The sequence below is a fragment of the Mastomys coucha genome, unplaced genomic scaffold (genome assembly GCF_008632895.1).
Source record: "Mastomys coucha isolate ucsf_1 unplaced genomic scaffold, UCSF_Mcou_1 pScaffold16, whole genome shotgun sequence".
NCBI classification, from domain to species: domain Eukaryota; kingdom Metazoa; phylum Chordata; class Mammalia; order Rodentia; family Muridae; genus Mastomys; species Mastomys coucha.
Genome location: NW_022196898.1, coordinates 63,430,080 through 63,449,186, shown reverse-complemented (window position 1 = coordinate 63,449,186; position 19,107 = coordinate 63,430,080). Strand labels below are relative to the sequence as shown.

Below are 19,107 nucleotides of genomic sequence, written 5' to 3'. Positions count from 1 at the left end.
AAAATAAGTTCTGTAGAAACCCTTTGAAGACTATAGCTTTAGAGGCCACATAATCATATACACGACTATTGTTAAGTCCCTTAAGTGTGACTTTCTCTTTAGAGAAATCCATACCTATTTCTTGGATGTGTGCTCGCCTTTCCCTCAGTGTAGGTCATTTTCTCTACTGATGCCCAAGTTAAAACTTTTTCTTAGTAAGCTCCAACTTTGTTCCAAAAATATTATTTTGTTCTATTTTTGAACAATGTAAAAGAATTTTTAAAGAAAATTTATCATTTGTGATAGGTAAAATTTATCATTTTAACATATGGAATATAGCATATAGGATAATAGCAAAGATATTTTAAGACCTCAGTGAGTTTAGTCCATACAGCAGGTTCAATACAAGAATATCTGACATTCTTATCTTAGTCCTGCTAATATTATCATTGTTTAATTGAGACTTTTAAATTCTTTGGCCTTCAGCAAGGATAGAAGTAGAGGTGGTACTCAATCCTTTTAAAAGTGGAATCTCAAACCTTGACACATCCATTCTCTTTGCATTCCCTTGACTGGAGCATCATCTACTGATTAGTCTTTAGCTGATACTTGGGGGACTCCTGTACTAATGGAAGTGGGCTATCGGAGAAGGTAGGAGTGCTGGCTGTGGTTGTTCTCTGTCAGAGAAACAAAGCCTTCTCTTCAGCTCCACCCAGCAGATTCCACCTCTCCACAACCGGATCATGGTTATGAAGAGCTGAAAGGAGAAGAGGGAGAGAGAACCCGTGTAGCTTCCCTAGGACCTCACACTCCTTTGCTCAAGTTCCACTGGGAACTCAGAATGTTCTTTATGATCTCAAAGGAAATCCACAGAAGTTTAGTTTACAGCCTAAGAGCCATCTAAAACACAAGTAATTTTAAAGGCCTGATGCTTTTTCATCATTTTAAAATAACTACAGTGTTAGTGTGTGATAGGGATATCTGCCGAGAGCAGTAGACCAGTCAACCAATAGATCACCAAGGATAGATATCTGCTGTACCTTCTGTAATTCTGGAATCTTGGAATCAGACCAGATAATGCCATTCTCATTCCCAGTGGTCCTTGCTCTTCGTCCCAGCAGGAATGGAAAGCCCAGTTTTGCAGTGATATGACTGACATAGCCCAGGAGTGTGATGCTGCATGTTCTACGGGGGAAACTACCGCCATGCTGGCAGTATGTGTGTACCACTGAGTCCCTTTGTTTCCCTCGACATTTTGAAATAAGTCGTGACACCATCACCCCAAGTGAGTTTACTTTGACCCCTTGGGAAGTGAGTACACAGTTCGGAAACTTTGGGGTTAGGCTAATTATGATTCATTATCTGGGACTGGATACATTGTTTCTCAGATAAGAATTAAACTTTGTTGAGTTTCAGGAAATAATACCCCAAAGTACGGTATTTTGGCAGACTGAGGACAGGAGATTAAACGTTCTCAGAAACAAAGTCCCTCTGTGACCTTTCCCTGTCCTCCTGCCTTACCCACATTGCTCCTGGGAAGCAAGTCATAGAAGCTAGAATTCTTCCATAAAGTGAGTCATAGAAACCAGAACCCCTCATCTCAGTCCTGCCCCAGGCCGTGGACAAAGGAATGCTATGAGCACAAAAGAGCCAGAAGAATCTGAACAGAGCCTTCAGAGCCTTTCTGTGCAAGCACACTTAAACACCTGCTGTGAAACTTTCTGGAGCCCAGGTGTGCAAACAGGCAGTGTCCCCGGGTCTTTTCCTCATTTCAGAAGCCTCCCACTGACCACTTCTAGCTAAACTAATTTGTTATGCTTTTTCTCATTAACCTGTCACCTATGACTCTTACAGGGGACCAGACAGATCATCTTTCTGTCTCTCTACCATCTTTTGCAGAGGAAGAAGAGAAAGTAGAAATCATTTAGGAAACACAATTTCTACCTCAGTGTGCACCAACCTCAGTACTTATTTTCTGAGAAATATTTAGAAACTGGTTTCTAGCACAGTGCATATTTATTAAATGAATGGAGAAAATGATTCCCAAGTTTGATGAAAACAGTTCCTTTTACTAACCACAGAAGGCCAAATTGTAAAGGATTTGTTGTCTACAAAAGCTTTACAGCCTCATGCCCAATAGCTATTTGGCTCAAAGTTGACTAACAAGGATGGTTGGATGCACAAGCACATGTCTCCATGAGATATATTGTTTCCAATGCACCATCATGAGTGTCATTCCACAGACAATGAAAATGATTAGTGAGCTGTCGATATAAATGCCCATACATTTATCACTGAATCGTTAAGGAAGAAATTAGTAAAATTTCTTCCTTAAATATTTGGTATGATCAGTGTGAACCCATCTATAATAGGCACTTTCCACTTTGAACAGTTACTAGTGATCAAATGTATTTCCTTGAATACATCCAGGCCTGGTTAGATAGTCCATTTCTTCTTATGAATTTTGGCAGATTGTTGTTCAAGAAACTGGTTCATTTAGTGGATATTTTATCCAAGCAGTGACAAAATTTCTCACAGTCATCTATTTTAAACCCATTGACATTCATAGATCTATGGCAATATTCTCTTTTGCATTTCTGACTATACTAATATTTTCAGAGGATATTAGTTATATTGGGTTATAGCTGTCTCTATTGGTTTCCTTTTCAGGTGTAAGCTCATTGGTCTTTCTGCTCTGGTTTTGCTGTTTTTCTTTTTGCTTCCTTGGGATTTAACTCATTCTGCTCTTTCTGCAGAAGTGGATAACTCTGCTTCTGTTTATTCTTGCTGCTATGAGATTTGCTCAAAACATGGCCTTTCTGCATCCCACAAACTTTGATGAAGTGAATTTTCGCTGTTGTTCAGGGTTTTTTTTTTAAACACTTAACTTTTCTTTCTTGAGTTTTGCCCTTTGACTCATTTGTTGTCTACAAGTGTTGCTATCTATAAATATGGTGCTTATACCTCATCTGGACATTCTTCAGTCTTTTTCTTTTTGTTTATTGGTTAATCCATTAATTCCATTGTGCCTGGTAGCAGACCTTTTATTGTTTCCTTTCATTGAAATGGTCTAGGGGTATTTGATAGCCCAGAGTATTATCTGTCTTGATAAAAGTTCCCAATGAGCTTGAAAAATAAGGTGCAGTGTGTAGTTCTGACAGAGTAATCCACTGGTGTGAGTATTTCTAGTAGATTTATTTTTACTGTGTTCTTCTGACTTTCTGCCCACCAAACTTGTCCATTTCTGACAGAAAAGTGTCAGAGTGTTAACTATGATGATGAATTTTTCTATTCTTCCTCATTCTCCCTTTGAGGTTGGTCTCACGTATTTTGGTATCTGTCGTCGGGCACATATACATTAAGTATTGTTATTTCTTCTTGGAGAACCAGTCCCTTTATTGTCTGATCCTTGATAGCTGTCTTTGCTTTGATGTATCGTCTGTCTGAAGTGAATAGCTATCCCTTCTTGTTATTGGTTTCAGCACCAGTTTGCATGTGGCTGAGGACAGGACTGAACTCAGCCCAAAACAAAGTCTGAAACTTCCTTAAAGCACCTTGAGATTCTGGAGCTGGGGACTTGGCTCAGTGGTGGAGTCCTTGCCTAGAATACCCAAGGCCCTGGGTCTCAGCCTCAGCACTGAATAAAAAGTAATTTTAAAAATCTTGGCTGTGTAAGACTCAAACATGGAATTGTTGATGACGGTGTTGTATTGTGAAAGGTTGGACATGACTGCAAGTCTAAGTCAAAAGTCTCATCTAAGTATCGTCTAAATTCCTGACAGTTGAAGTATACAATCCGTCTCCATGTTGGGGGATGGTTTTGTGGACTGTGTATTCAGATGCTGATTACTGGACCCAGAGATCTGGTGGCAGTCTGGACATTGACATTGTCAAGCATTTCATGTCACAGTGTTGTGTAAAAATTGTTTCCCACCACTTCTGACTGGTTATTAAAGAGCTCATCAGCCAATAGCTGGGTAGGAGAGGAGGAGAGAGTCCCTGGTGGAACTAGGAAAGCAAGATGGGACTGTGTGGATTTGTCATGAGCCAGGTGGCCATAAGAGAGTCAAGGGGGACAACAATGGAGCAGGAACAGCCTATGGAGCAGGAACATCTAGGACAAGACCCAGATGCCAAGTAAAGCCACATAGCTGGGAAGTAGGTCAGGCCAGCATAGTTGTGTTAGAATAGCTTACTATTTGCCCAGCTATAGTGCAAGACTATCATTAATAAAAATGCTATGTCTCATCATTTCAGAGCAAGGGCAGGTATAGAAAAGCCTTGTTTATTTACCTCTTAAGTCAGTATCCATCCAAATATGAACCTAGAAATTGAAGCATGTTATGTGCTTGCTTAATATAGACAAATTTTGAAATTTCTCCTCCTATTCTGAAAGGGGCAAAGAAAAAGTAGGAAAGAAAAAAAATGGAGTTGTAAGAATGATCAGAGCTGATAGATAGGGCAAGCAACATTAAGGTCAATAATAGTCTTTGGCTTCCTGCTCTTTTCTTTAGGCTCATACATTGCATTCCAATCCATGGTTATCACAGATTGGTGTCACATCCTGTCTTACTTAGGGTTTTAGTGCTGTGAACAGATACCATGACCAAGGGAACTCTTATAAAGACATTGAATTGGGTCTGGCTTACAGGTTCAGAGGTTCAGTCCATTATCATCAAGGACAGGGACACGGCAACATCCAGGCAGGCATGGAGCAGGAGGAGCTGAGAGTTCTACATCTTCATCTGAAGGCTGCTAGCAGAATACTTGTTTCCAGGCAGCTAGGATGAGAGTCTTATAGCTTACACCCACAGTGACACACCTACTCCTTCTACTCGTGCCACTCCCTGGGCAGACCATATAAAAACCATCACATACCCCTATGGCTTGATCTGAATTTCTGCACTGATTTTGCCTTCATTGCTTTCTCCAAACAGACAGGAGCCTCTGTCGTGGTCCTATTCATACTGTAGTTCTCTTTCTGGGCTTCACAGCTCTCCTTGGCTGGGTTCCTGTATTTACAGTTCTGCTAATGTTCAAGTTTTGAAATCTCAGTGATAGTAGTTGTGTTTTTCCAGTTTTTCTGGGCAAAATCCATCTCATAGCTCTTGAACTCAAATAATAAGGCACCTGACAGGGACATCTTTGTCAACCAGGACCAGAGAAGTGGTCCCATCCTTTGGACTGCACTTTGGACTTATAATGGGAGATGTAGTCAGAATGGTTTCTGAATTGCCTTGGGTGTCACCTTTCCCTTGCCTTCAAAATACCTTCCTATTTCTGTTGAACTTCTGATCCCCTCAACTTACCATCTGAGAAGTTGCTTGGCCATGCCCTTAGTGATCTCTGCTGACTTAAAATGCCTGTAGTCAGAAAATATTTTAAGTCTATTAGTTTGATATCCTTTTTGTTTACTAATTGCCATCTTAAAGGCATTTCTTTCTCCTCAAATTTAAGAAAACCAGGGAAACTAACTTCAGCCCTTTGCCTGGACATTTCCTAGGCCAAATGATCAAGTTTATTTTCTTACAGACTCTGCCTTCCACAATACACAATCCTGGGCTGGTAATGATGGTGCATACCTATAATCTTAGCATGCCAGTAGCTGAAGCAGGAAGATTGCAGTAAGGCCAGGCAGTAATATCAATTACTTTGATATTCTCTGACCAAGCCAATCCAGTCAGTCAACAGGTTTCCCAGCACAAGAGTGAGGATTAAAAAGAAAAAAGACAACTAGACAACACTGTAGCATGACCCAGCCAGTTCTGAGGCTGAGGCGGGCCTATTTTTTTCCCAATCCACTTTTATACCATTTTAATTACATGTAAGCAATAAGGGCAAACAGTACAATAAACACAAGTAGTCAAGGAACCAGCAAGGCAATGAACATAGTCCTGTGAGCACTGTTTCTAAGGGCTTACCGGGATGACCAAAATATCTGAGACTACTTCCCTGTCCAAGCCCAAATCAGATTCTTGCCAGAAGCCTACTTCTTTTGTTCCACCCTTAAATTAAGATTCCTGCCTGAACTTACTTCCCTGTTCTAGCCTAAAATTAGATTCCTGCCTGACCTTACTTCCTTGTCATGGCCTAATGTCACATCCTTGCCTGAAGCCCATTTCCTTGTCCTTGGCCAATGTCAGATTCCTGCCAAGTGACCCCCAAAGCTCTCCACAATTCTCTAAGAAGACTGAAAATCTCCCTGTGGCTCCTCCGTTTCTTTCTGGACCCTTACTAGAAATTATTTTCAAGCCCTATTCCAATACATCAATGTAGGCCTTAAAAAAAAAATGCACCAACCAAATTCTCCAACCTCTACTCCTTGACCTGCTTGAAAATTGCTTTTGTAAATATTCATTATGGAAGGACTGTTTTCCTACATACCAATTTTTGTATTCACTCATTCCATCTGATAATCTGTCTGTCTATCTATCTATCTATCTATCTATCTATCTATCTATCTATCTATCACCTGGAGTGACTTAAAATTTTATTTCTCATAGTTCTATAGAATGGGAAATTCACTAGAAAGGCATGAGCTCATTTGGTGTCTGATGGGGCTTCCTTCCTGGATTGTAGATGATCTTTTTTTTCTTTTAAGATTGATTTATTCTTATTTATATGAGTACAGTGTAGCTGTCTTCAGACACAGCAGAAGAGTGGTCCGGACTCCATTACAGATGGGTGTGAGCCACCATGTAGTTGCTGAGAATTGAACTCAGGACCTCTGCAAGAGCAGTCAGTGCTTTTAACCGCTGAGCCATCTCTCCAGCCCCATAGATGATCTTTTGTTCACAGCGTTTGTAGATAGCTGAAAGGGCAAAGTAGCTCTTAGGGTCTCTTTTGTAAGTTCACTAATCCTGTGCCCCACCTCCGTGTACCATCACTGGGAGCTAGGTTTCAACCCATGAATTTGGAGGAGGCAAAACCATTTTATTTATAGTAGATCTTTTCTGCTTCCTTTGACATTTCCCATTGCTGGGAAGTTATGGGGTTGTGAGGGGCCCACAGTTCTTGTGTATTCTGCTCAGCTTTGCCTGCCCTTTGTCTTTGTTCTCTTTGCTTTTTAGTTTGGGGGATTTCTATAGATGTCTTCTAAAGCTCAGAGATTCTCACCTCAGCCATGTCCAGAGTACTAACAAGCCCATCAAAAGCATTCAGTATTTCTCTTGTCATTTTCATCTCTAGAATTCCTTATTGGTTCTTTCTCAGGCTTTCTATCTCTGCTTGGGTCAGTAATTTCTCTCTCCTGTGTGAGTTACTCTTTGGAGCCTTTGGTGTCTGCATTGTATTAAGTTCTTTATCTGATAATTCCGCCTCTCCTCCCTGTCTATTTCTGAGGCTTGCTTTATCACTTAAAACTTGCTCTTTCCTTTTTACTATGTGCACTGGTCCATACATTAGAGGTTTAGGCCCTCGGATGGTAGTGTAAGTTTTAAGAGGTGTGGCCTAGTGGGAGAATCTTAGGCCAGGTGGAACTTGCCCTGGGGAAGAAATACCACCCTGCTTGGTGAGTTCTCACAAAGGTACCTTATAAAAGCCTGAGCCTGTCCCTACCCAATCTCTCTGACTTTGGTTTGGTGATGTGATTGCTGGCTTCCATACTTGCTATCACCATAGAGGTCTGCCATGATACAGGGCTGCTAAGAGGGGCTGCCTCAGAGCTCAGAGTAGGCAGCTGTACTTGAACCTCCAGAGCTGGGAGAGTTGTTTTCCATGGTGTTTCCTTTCTCATATATTTTGATCCTGTTTCTGCAAGTCTTGAATCTTTAGTTTGGAGGTAGCAGTTTACCCCATGGCCTTACTTATCTTATGGACCCCAGAGGAGTTGTTTCAGTTTTAGTTTGTTAGCTCAGAACTTGTTAGAATACAAGCAACTTCTGATACCTTACAAATGAAATTGCAAAATGGAATTGTTCCATTTACTAATTTTCAAAACACAAAACATGATGATAGTACTAAGGATGTAGCTAACTGGCTTGCATAGATGTGTGAGACCCTGGGTTCCATCTCCAGCACCACAGGGGAGGAGAGATGAGTTAAACAGTCACAAAACAGAATCATTTCACTTTCCTGAAGGATTCGCCAGCCTATGCTTTCTCCAGCCATTCAAGAAGAAAACATTTCTAACATAAGTAACAATGTCAAGAAGCTGCAGTAACTGATCATGCCCACTCTCCATAGTCGCTCCCCTGGCTTCCGGGCCCCAGTTTATTTGCAATAAGCTAGATACAGCTTTCATAAGGCATAAATCACATACTGCACAAGTCAAAATGTCTTGTGACAATTACTCTGAAGAAGAGGCTAAGTCTTCCTCTAGTCCTGTCTCTCTAGATCTCTGATCCTTGTCTTAGTATGCTCCTGTGAAAAGTGATGCAGCCATCTTGGGACCACCATGTTGAAAACTAAGAGGACAGACATCAGGATGAATGGAGCCTGGGGTTTGGAGAGCACGGATAGAGTCTGGAGCCTTGAAAGCATGAATGGAGTCTAGGGGCTGGAGAACACAAGGCATGAATGGAGTCTAGGGGCTGGAGAACGCAAGGCATAGTGTTTTCTTTTTTTCCACTATGCTCACTGTGCAACACTTCCTGGTCATTTATGAGACTAACATAAATTCTTAAAGCTCTTATGGAGGGTTCTGTATCATTTGCTGCTAAACCTAACTTTAATGAATACAGACTTTGAATTGGAAAGCCTTGAGAAGATCAGGGCTGGGGAGATGGCCTAGTAGGTAGTGTCTGCTGCTCAAGCATGATGGCTGGTTTGGATCCCCAGCACCTACCAGGCACAACTGTGTGCATCTCTACCTTGGTGTTGTGGAGCAGAGATAGGCAGATCCCTGGATCTCTCTGGCCAGCCAATCCACTTAGTTGGTGAGCTTCAGGTTTAGTGACCTTGTCTTAGAAAAGGTGAAGATCCATAAAGGAAGTGACCTGATGTGGAAATCTGGTCTTCACATACTGATACGTGCACACACACATACATACCATGCCCATGTACACATATACACATAATTATGTACACACATGCACATACCTACACATGTACATCAAAAAATAATAAAAACAGTAAAACTTCTCAAGGAAACCTGTGTAAGATTTTTATTTGCTGCAATAACTAACCATTCTCAAAGAAGCAGTACATGGTATCACTTCTGTGCATAGATAAAATACCGGCCATGTAAGATTCAATTTTTATGTCCAATATTCTACAAATGATTGCATATACATACTGAGTAATAAAGTAATAGGAAGAACACAGAGTTCATGATGACCTAGTCTTAACCTTTCTCCAACTCCTTCAAATTTTATTTTATGTGTATAGGCGTACCACATGTGTGCCTTGTGCCCAAGGAGGCCCAAGAGGGCCTCAGATCTGAAACTGGAGTTTCGTGTGGTTGTGAGCTGCAGTTTTGATGCTGGGAGTTGAACACAGGTCCTCTCCAAAAGCAACAAGTGCTCTTGACCTCAGAGCCACCTCTCCAGCCCCTCCAACTCCTCTTAAAAAGAAATCCTTTCTTGTTCTCTGATGTTCTCTATCATTTATCTGCTTTTCTGATTTTCTTCTTTTTGCTTACATGATAATGAGGCTGAATGTTGATCAACGATCAAGAGTTTGGATTTGTTTTTAGGTGGGTGGTGGCAGCACACACCTTTAATCCCAGCACTCGGGAGGCAGAAGTAGGTGGATCTCTTGAGTTCAAGGCCAGCCTGGTCTACAGAGGGAATTCAAGGATAGTGAAGGCCACACAGAGAAAGCTCTTCTTGAAAAATAAATCAAAAAAATTTCAGGCGTTTATGTGAGGGCGAGTTCTGGATCTCTTAGCATCAATACATACTTGTTCCCTTCTTCTCCCCACAAGAGGATGGCTCACTCCGTTTCTCTCATGTAGTGGTGTAAAGTGGGAGTCCATCTAAGAATCCCTATAAACTTAAGTATATGTAGAATTCCTTGGTAGACATAGATAAAGTCCTTGGCTTTTACTATGAGTAATGAAACTAGTTGTTTTACTACTTTTGAGATAAAGTTTCTTAAGCTACTAGCTTGGCATTTGTTTCACCACTAAAATTTGCCTGCCCCTAGAACTTGCTTTTAATGATCAATTTTTTTCTTTTAAGATTTAGTTTGTTATTTGTAGTTATGTATACTTGTTTATGGGCATGTACATATGACTATGGGTGCTGGCTAAGGCCAGAGGAATCAGAGTCTTCTGGAGCTGGTGTTACAGGTGGATGTGAGCTGTCCAGTGTGGGTGCTGGGTACTGCATTTAGGTCTTCCGGAAGATTAATATATGCTCTTTAAGTATTGATCATCTCTTCAGCTCAATAGCCGATTCTTATACAACCTCTTTCTTCCCCTTGGGCAAAATAATCTATATTTCCTTTCTGTTCTCTTTAATTACTTTTTTGGTAATTATACATAACAATGAACTTTATCATGGTGTCTTTACACATATATGTCATTATACATAAAGTACACTTTTTTCTTTTTTATGTGTGTGTGGAGTTGTGTACACATGTGGTGTATGCACATGTAACGTGCACATGTGGAGGTCTGAAGTTAATGCTGGGCATCTTCCTCAGTTGCTTTCCACCTTCACTTTGACTGCAGTTACGGGTCCACACTGCTATGCCCAGCTTTTTGCATGGCTGCTGAGGACTGAACTGAACTCGTTGTGTTTACACGGCAGGTACTTCATCAACTGAGCCATCTTCCCAGACCATAAAGTACATTGCTTAAGTGATTTTCCTGGTCTATTTGCATGCTAAACACTAGGAGCGTATGTTAGTTTGAATGAGAAGTGCCCCTATAGTCTCATATGCTTGAATACTTGGTCCTTAGTTGGTGGAACTGTTTGGAAAGGTTAGGAGGTGTGGCCTTCTCAGAGGAAGTATGACACTGAAGCAGGCTTTGAGGATTCAAAAGACTTGCACCATTCTCACTGCTCCCTCTGTGAGCCCTCAGCTACCCTAACTCTTTGGAATCATAAGCCCAATTAAATGCTTTTATATGTTGCCTTGGTCATGGAGTTTTATCACAGTAACAGAAAAACAAATAATTCAGAGCTGCAGCTCAGTATAGTCCATGATGTTTGTTGGCACCTTTACTAATCTGAAAGTCCTGATGCTTGGGGTTCTCAACTTCAGGATACCATGATGTCCCACACAGGCAATGGGCGTGCTTCTGATTACAAATTAGAATTAGTGAATGATAACAGATAACCTTGGACTGACAGTAACTTCTCCACCTCTTACTGGTAAAATGTATACATGATAACTAGAAATCTGATCCATGTTTGTTTGATCTAGTGTTTGTTCATAGTGATGGGTAATTAGAGCCCAAGGAATCACAAAGGAAAGTACCCCATCACTTAATTAGATAGAGTTAAAGAACAATCCTTTCTGAACACTATCATTAACTTAAAGTCGTTTTCTCAGAACAAATATAATAAGATGCATGTATAAAGATCATGATGAAATCTATTACTTTGTATGCTAAAACTAAATATCAGCCATCTAAATTATGAGACAGAGGCAGAGATAGATAGATAGATAGATAGATAGATAGATAGATAGATAGATAGACAGAGATAGAGATAGATAGATATAGAGACTTTCCTAAAATAATGTAAGACATTTTTTTTTCCAAACTGTATTTACTTCCCAGTGGTCCAAAAACTCCAGGTAGCCAGGTATGGTGTTGCAGTCTATACTGAGGTAAGAGCATCATTACAGCGAATTCCAAGTCAGGCCAGCCTAACAATCAATCAACTGATAAAAAAAAACACATTTAAAAACAAATAAAAGTAAAGGTAAGACATTGTCTTAATGAATTTTGTTTCATTTCATTAAAAAAAAACCCTAAAATGCCTTCTTTTGTGACTTTTCAATTATTTGTCACCTTGTAGGTGGATTTTGTTTTGTACAGGAGACATAAACACTCCAGTCATGGATTTATGTCCCAGCAATGTATCCCTCTTCTGAACTGAATATTTTTTATTAGCTGGCAGAAACAAAGCAGAACAATAGTTCACATAACCTCATTTACTAACAAAAATAAATAAATCTTAAGTTATCCACTACTTAATCAGAATGCATAAACAGAATTAAAGGGTAGAGTCATAGTGGCCTCTTTAAGTAAACCAGAAGCAATTCATTCTAATTAGTTTCTCAAAAATCATTGCTATTTCCTTCCAAAAGAATGTATTTGTATAAGTGTGATAACCAGGGTGTGACACAGCAGTATCAACACAAAGGATCCTTGAGTTATGGGGAGGGAGGCACTAAGTAAAGTTATTGTAATCAAAACATTTTATGTTTATTGTGGTTGTGTGTGTGTGCAAATGACCATAGGTGTTGGAGGAGGCCGGAGGAGGATGTCAAGTACTCTAGAGCTGGAGTTATGGGCAGTCATGAGGAGTTTGTGCGTGCTTCAGGAACTGAACTCAGGTCCTCTGCAAGAGCAGCACCCTCTCTTAACTGGTGAGACATCTCACTAATTGAACAGGTTTGCCTGTGTCTGAATCCTAGCAGCCTAACTTATAAGTTGGGTGACCTTTGTCAAATTACTTCATCCATAAAATTGCGTCTCATTTTCCTTCTTTGTAAAATAAGGTTAACTATTATAACTGGTTGCAATTTGTTAATTAATACATCTAAAACACTTAGAATTATCCTTATAAATTAATTAACATTTTAAAACGAACACCAAGGAAAACAAGGTATTATAATTTCTGGTTGAATTCAGATTAAATTTTCATGCAAAATTGTGTACTCTGTAACTAACAAAGAAATTTCTTTCCCCAGTTATAGTGCAAGAACAGGTTCAACTATATGGCCTTAACATTTATTACAGAACATCCTTCACTGGGCATAGAAGATGATTCATAAAATTATGTCTCCAGTAAGTTCTTGCTTACTGTGAACTAAATGTATAATTCACATTGTTGCTGGATAAATACCCACTGGAGTACGTTCAAGTCTGGTCTCTTCTTTAAATTTGTCTTGCTTGTTTAAGTGTCCTGGGCATGCTCATGTTTTATTTTGCATTCATCAACTGACAAACACACACAGTTGTGCCTTGTGGTGCACCACTGTAGGCCCAGCCCTTAGGCGGGAGGGGATGGAAGAGAAGGCTGGAAGGCTTGTGTGCAGCACAGCAGACCTGGTCTCAACATGTGTAAAAGGGCAGGAGGCAAGAAAAACACCCGTAAGAGTAAAGGACGTGCATTACTAAAGGCAGATTTTGCAAAAGTCAAAAAGTTATAAAATCTCAATACTCTCTGATACGCTGTCTTAGAACTCTATTTCCAGGACTTAAGTGATTAGCTAATGTATATTGTAGCCTTCCCGAGGCTGTCAGTGATGTCACACAGCCACATGTACACAAATGTGCAAACACAGATTCCTCATAAAATTGAATTATTCCACACCAAAGACTTATCTACTGAGCTTGTCTCTTAACATATCTGCATATTGCTTTGCTGATAAACCAAGTGATATTTATGTGTGTACATACATATATAGAGACATGTATACATACATGTATGCTATGTACATACATATATATGTATGCTATATACATATGGTATTCAGAAGCATGTAAACATATACACTTATGTATTTAGATATGAATATGGACTCTCATACACTTCTCAGGTTAAAATACCACTGGGACATTGGAAAATTTGTCTGCCTCAGTTCCAATAGTTGAGTTAGTTCTACCTTACCTTGGTACTTTCACTCATTACACATTCACTTATCAACAAATAATTAATTCCTTAAAATATTGCTATTGTAACAGTACTGTTATGAGTTTTCTCTATTTAAATTTTTTATTACATTTGTTTGTATGTGTGTGTGTGTGTGTGTGTGTGTGTGTGTGCGTGTCTACCCCCCTGCCATGATTCCTGTGTTGATATCAAAGGACAATTCAGGATTGACTGATACTGGAACCTCACATGATGGAAGGGAAGATCTGGCTCCCACAGCTAGTCCTCAGATCTTCCCAGACCATGTGGGGGTACAGCCTGCCTAGTAAAAAAGTAAAAATGAAAAAAAAAAAAAAGCTTGAAACAGGAATGAATATTGAATAAGGTATTTCTCATTGTTTCATTTTCTCACAGTATGTTAGCCTCTCAGCAAAGATTATTTGAATCATGTTGGCCACCGATTCTAAAATTATTTTTGTCGTTTTGGTTTCTCTGCACACACTCGCACCTGTGCACACGTTGCATTCCCTCTCATTCTCACTAGCGGAAGGTGCTACATTCTTAAGAAGCCTTCTGCTCTTGGGACTGTTTCAGAGCTGTATGTCCAGTTTTCCAAAGAGGCAATTTATTATTGAACTAAATGAATTCTCCTGTGGAAGGTACCTATTCCTTTATAGAAGTACAGTTGGAATTAAATGCAGTGTCAAGGTCTCAATAGTGAAAAGTTTTACAGTTATTCCAAATGTGTCTTGGTACTTTATGTTTATAGAATTTATTTGTTAATTTAGAAAAATGGTGAATGTGTTGGAATGATTAAGAAAGGACCAGGGGAATGAATCAGTGGGTGAAGGCACTTGCCACTAAGCCAGAAGATGAGCTGAGTTACATCTCCAGATGTCCCAGTCCATTGGTTGTCTTCTCACCTCCACGAATCTGACATGTTATGTGTGTACCTATGCACATACACGCATATACAACACACAAATGAATAATAGTAAATTTAAAATTTAATAGGCTTTAGTTATAATAAATAGTAAATAATAGTACATTTTTTTAAAGCTGAAGAAAATTTCAGTAATCAGATGATATATTAAATAATATATTTAACACTCCATATTGCTAATGTAAATGAATGCAATCTTATGAAGTAAAGAAATCATCCTTAGCTCCTTTCTTACCAAAAAAAAGAAAAGGGGGGGGGCTAAAAATACACACAGATTTTTTTTTTGCAAAAAAGTACTAAATTATAGACATAGTTGACTATTTTTGGTGGATTTTTGATGGAGTACAGTAAGTTTTTGGTTTAGTGTCTATAAATTAAAACATCATAGAAAAAGGAAATCAGCTCTTCTCTTAGCTTTATAAACTTCCTTCCTTTTTTTTTAATCCTTTCTATTTTGAGACAATCTTATTATTTGCCTTTGTTTTCTAGGCTGGTTTTGAATTTGCAACTTTTCTACTTTTAAAACTGGGTGTCAATAAATACATTTACTGTATTTAAATCTATTTACCATGTTAAAACCACACAATTCTTCAGTTTTCTTCATTCTTTACGTCTACCCTGTTTATGGATTAGTTCCTTTGCCTGAAGGAACAGACTGCTGGCAAAAGCTCTTTGCTGAGCTCAGCTTTTTAAAAGCCAAAAGATTTTGAAAGAAGATGGGCATTCTTCGGCTTCCAAGTGTTGACTCTGGATTCATCAGCCACTAAGTAATAATAGGCTGCCTGCTGCCCAAAAGGTCAGAGTCACAGACTGATTAGAACATCGCGATTATGTGGAGAAAGACACATTGGGTCATCTACTGCCAAGTTTGAGCGGGGCTGTGCTCTGTGACCTACTTTTCTTATGTGGGCTTTGTTTCGATGGACAGAAGATGTCTAATGTTTTCTGAATACTAGAAGCTGTCGTTGTTTAAGCTTGAACACTTTAAGGATGATATAGTGATGACTCTAATCTTCCCAGTAATCCTACAAATAATATGGTTAATTTGTCAAAACTGTGCATGTGTTAGTTTAGTTGTTTCTTTTGTAGGCTAACAGGGTAATTTGTAGTGAAGAGAGGTTTACTTAGTTTGTGGCTCCAGAGATTGGAGAGTATAGGAACAGCCCATAGGAATCCTGCAGGGCCCTTGATACCACATAACACAATGGAGAAGGGATGACCAGACAGTACAAGTGCTTGGCTCAGCAGGTGGCACATCTGCTGCCAAGCCTGAAGACCCAAGTTCAATCCCAGGGAACCAGATAGTGAAGATGTACCATTGGCTTACTAGCTACAAAGAAAAGAAAATACATTCAATAACATTTAAGGTAAATAGTGATCCTTCACTAGGAGTGGGGTTAGAGAGGCGCTTTGTTATTCCAATCGTGGTTTCTAGAAGACAACTGGCAAGAGCACTCAATGGGCATCGCTACAGCCTTGTCACTGGGACCTGGAGGAAGGCTAGGCTGTCATTGTCACCTCTTACAAGTATGCTTGTCTGGAGGCCTGAGCAAACACAGCATAGGAGGAGAAAACAAACTGGAAAGGTGCTAGTCAAGGTGACCTTTTTGTGTAGAAGTCAAAACGAGGATCAAATCCAGGGCCTTCTGTATGGTAACTAGGAAGTGCTGAGTTGTGGAGCCATACCCCCTTCTCTCTGCTTTTAATTTTTAAAGACCGGCTCTCACTAAGTTCACTAGACTGACACAGAAATCACTCTGCAGCTTTGCCTGTTCTTGAGTGTGATGTCTCTCTGCCTCATCCTCATGCAAGGCTGAGATTATTGGTGTGCACCAACGAGCCCCTTCCATTTTGTGGATATTATTGCATTGTGTGAGCACTCGGAAGCATCTCTAGACAAATTACTAGGATTATCAAAATGGATCCACAGAGGGTAAGTATTAAGCAATAAACTTCTAGTTTGCAATCTCTGCTAACACATCTCAAATAGCAAGAATCCAGGCTGGATGGCTCAGGGGCGGAAGGCACTTGCTACCAAGCCAGATGGCCTGACTTCAATCCCTGGATCCCGCATGGTAGAAAAGATCTGACTCCTACAAGTCATTGCAAGTCACACGCGCGCACGCGCGCGCACACACACACACACACACACACACACACACACACACACACGGGGGGGAGGGGGTGGGGGGGAGGAAGGGAGAAAGAGAGGGGGCAGAGAACAAAATATGAAGGAAGAAGAAAACAGAAGCCCCAACTCTTAATTGTTTCACTCTTACAAACCTTTTCTATCTATATCTATTTCTATTTTATTTTATCTAGTTGCTTAGGCTGTAATTAGGGGTGGGTCTGCTTCTAGTGTATGTACAGCTCCTGTACAAATTACCCTTCATGTAAGCGTGTGGAGTCCATGCCAGGGGACATGACTTGGAGAGCCACGTGTGAGCTGACTTTTATTTTAACGCTTTCTCTGTTGCATGAAGAAGAGTATAGTTTTTTGTTTTGTTTCTTGTTTTCGTCCCCCTAGCTGGCACTCCACTCACACTGCTGCTTCTACATCCACTTGCCCCAGAGCAGAGGAAATGATGATCTTACAACATAATTCCAGTCACATCTGTCTCCTGCTTACATTCTTAACTTCACTTAGGAAAAAAAAAATCTGAAGACTTTGCTAAGAACTGCAAGGCCCTGCATTGTCTGATTCAGTTTCCAGCCTCGCCGTCTACCACGGCAAGGTCTCGTCACCTGCTCTGCTGGCACCATAAACTTAACTTCAGTTTGATGGGCTGAGGATCTTGCCTGCCTAAGGCTTTCACACTTGCTGACTTTTCTTTTGGAATAGGAATGGTGCTTCCATAGTAGCTACCACTCATTTGCTTATTCTGTGCACCAGGAACACATCGTCATACCTTCCAAACACCAATGCATGCATTCATTACATACAGCAGTGGGTGAGGCAGATCACACGCACTGTACATCTAATGAAAAAGGGAGCTAAGGCACAGGCAGGCTCAATCAGGAGACCAAAGTCCCACAGCTTACCCTGGGTGAACCCACAATGGGGCTCCACCACATTCTTATTCAGTGGCTCCTTCTCTTGCTCTGGGTGCCAGCACATTAGATTTATCTTTAGAAAGCTCTTTTGTAAAGCAATGTATTTGTATGGGGAGGGTGGAGGAGCAGAGTCCCTGCTAGTCACTGTCTGAGCTCTTAGTATCCTTCACATAGGGTGGAGGAGCAGAGTCACTGTCTGAGCTCTTAGTATCCTTCACATAGGCCATAACTTGCTGCTATTTTGACACCCCTTCTCCCTGTCTCCCTGCTTACATTCTCCTCCCTGCTTGCATTCTGCTGGAATGTAAGCATTGTGAGGACAGGCACTTCAGGAAGTGCGATCATGCTGAGCGCACCACAGCAAATGAGGAAAGGGACCATCCCCAACATCTGGGGCACTTGCTGTGCCCCTGACAGCCACTCAGCATACAGTTTCTTGGATATTTACTTTCTTTTTTCTAAGTGGATTCTCACATCTGCCCAAATAAATCTTTTATGACTTTAAACAAAATTAAAGAATGTAGAAGAGTCGCCTCCCCTATTAACTCGATAGGCTTTACTAGACTCCTTCCCAGCTGTGCCTGACCTACCATAGAGGGTAGACAGCAGGCTGACAGGAAGGAATGTGGTGAGCTGTGAGCTGGAGATAAGCTAATAAAGTTCCTTTTGAAAGAAGTCATGGTTGAGGTCTCCTCGGCTACACTCGGTGGCTTTAATAGCAATCATTTTTCCAATTGGAGATTTACTGGGGAAAATAAATACTCTGTATTTTCTTATTGATTGAATGACTTAATGTACCCTGATGTTCTGCCAGGTTTCTTATCAAAAGAGGCAGAGAGCAACTGACTAATTGAAGAAGAGGAAACTTGCAGAAAAGCTATCAGACTCACAGACCCTACAGGAGATCGGCGGGGAGCAGGGGAGTGTGCAAAGGGCAGGAAGCATGGAGCAGGCTCCCAGGTACCCCTTCACTTCTGAATCTTGTGGTGAGGTGCCAGCCTCCTGTCACCACTGTCCCCTGTCTCTGTATTGTGCATACAATGGAAAGCCCCATGACAAACATCTGACTTACCAGGCTCATGTGCTGCACTTCCCAAGTCTCCCGTCCCACACCAGGGTTACACACATTTGAATCCTTGCAAGATCTTGGGCTAAGTAAATGCCTCAAAGGCAGATCCAACTGCCTTTTCCATAAGGAAAAGTAGAGGTGCCTGCTTTGTGCTAATTTGGGAATTGTGTTCACGACATGCATTTTATCACCTACACAGACAGCAGGACACTACCAAACATTCTTAGTTTGACTTCGACATCAGACGAGAAATAAAAGTGTGTCTTGTCTTCGAAGGTAAAATACACGATGAACATTTATGAATGAACTATGTGTGAAATCACCTTGTCAGGACCAAGCCCCAGGGA

At 40.6% G+C, this 19,107-nt stretch overlaps 1 long non-coding RNA gene across 2 annotated transcripts; it reads left to right on the top strand.

Moving 5' to 3' along the window:
• The first annotated feature begins 780 nt into the window (after window positions 1-780).
• Window positions 781-18,562, top strand: LOC116093669. Of its 2 annotated transcripts, none has more exons than XR_004119785.1 (3): window positions 781-1,264; window positions 12,337-12,465; window positions 18,506-18,562. It is a non-coding gene; the product is annotated as an uncharacterized LOC116093669 (long non-coding RNA). The 2 variants fall into 2 exon arrangements; XR_004119784.1 differs by lacking the exon at window positions 18,506-18,562 and adding an exon at window positions 12,790-12,955.
• The last annotated feature ends 545 nt before the right edge of the window (window positions 18,563-19,107 follow it).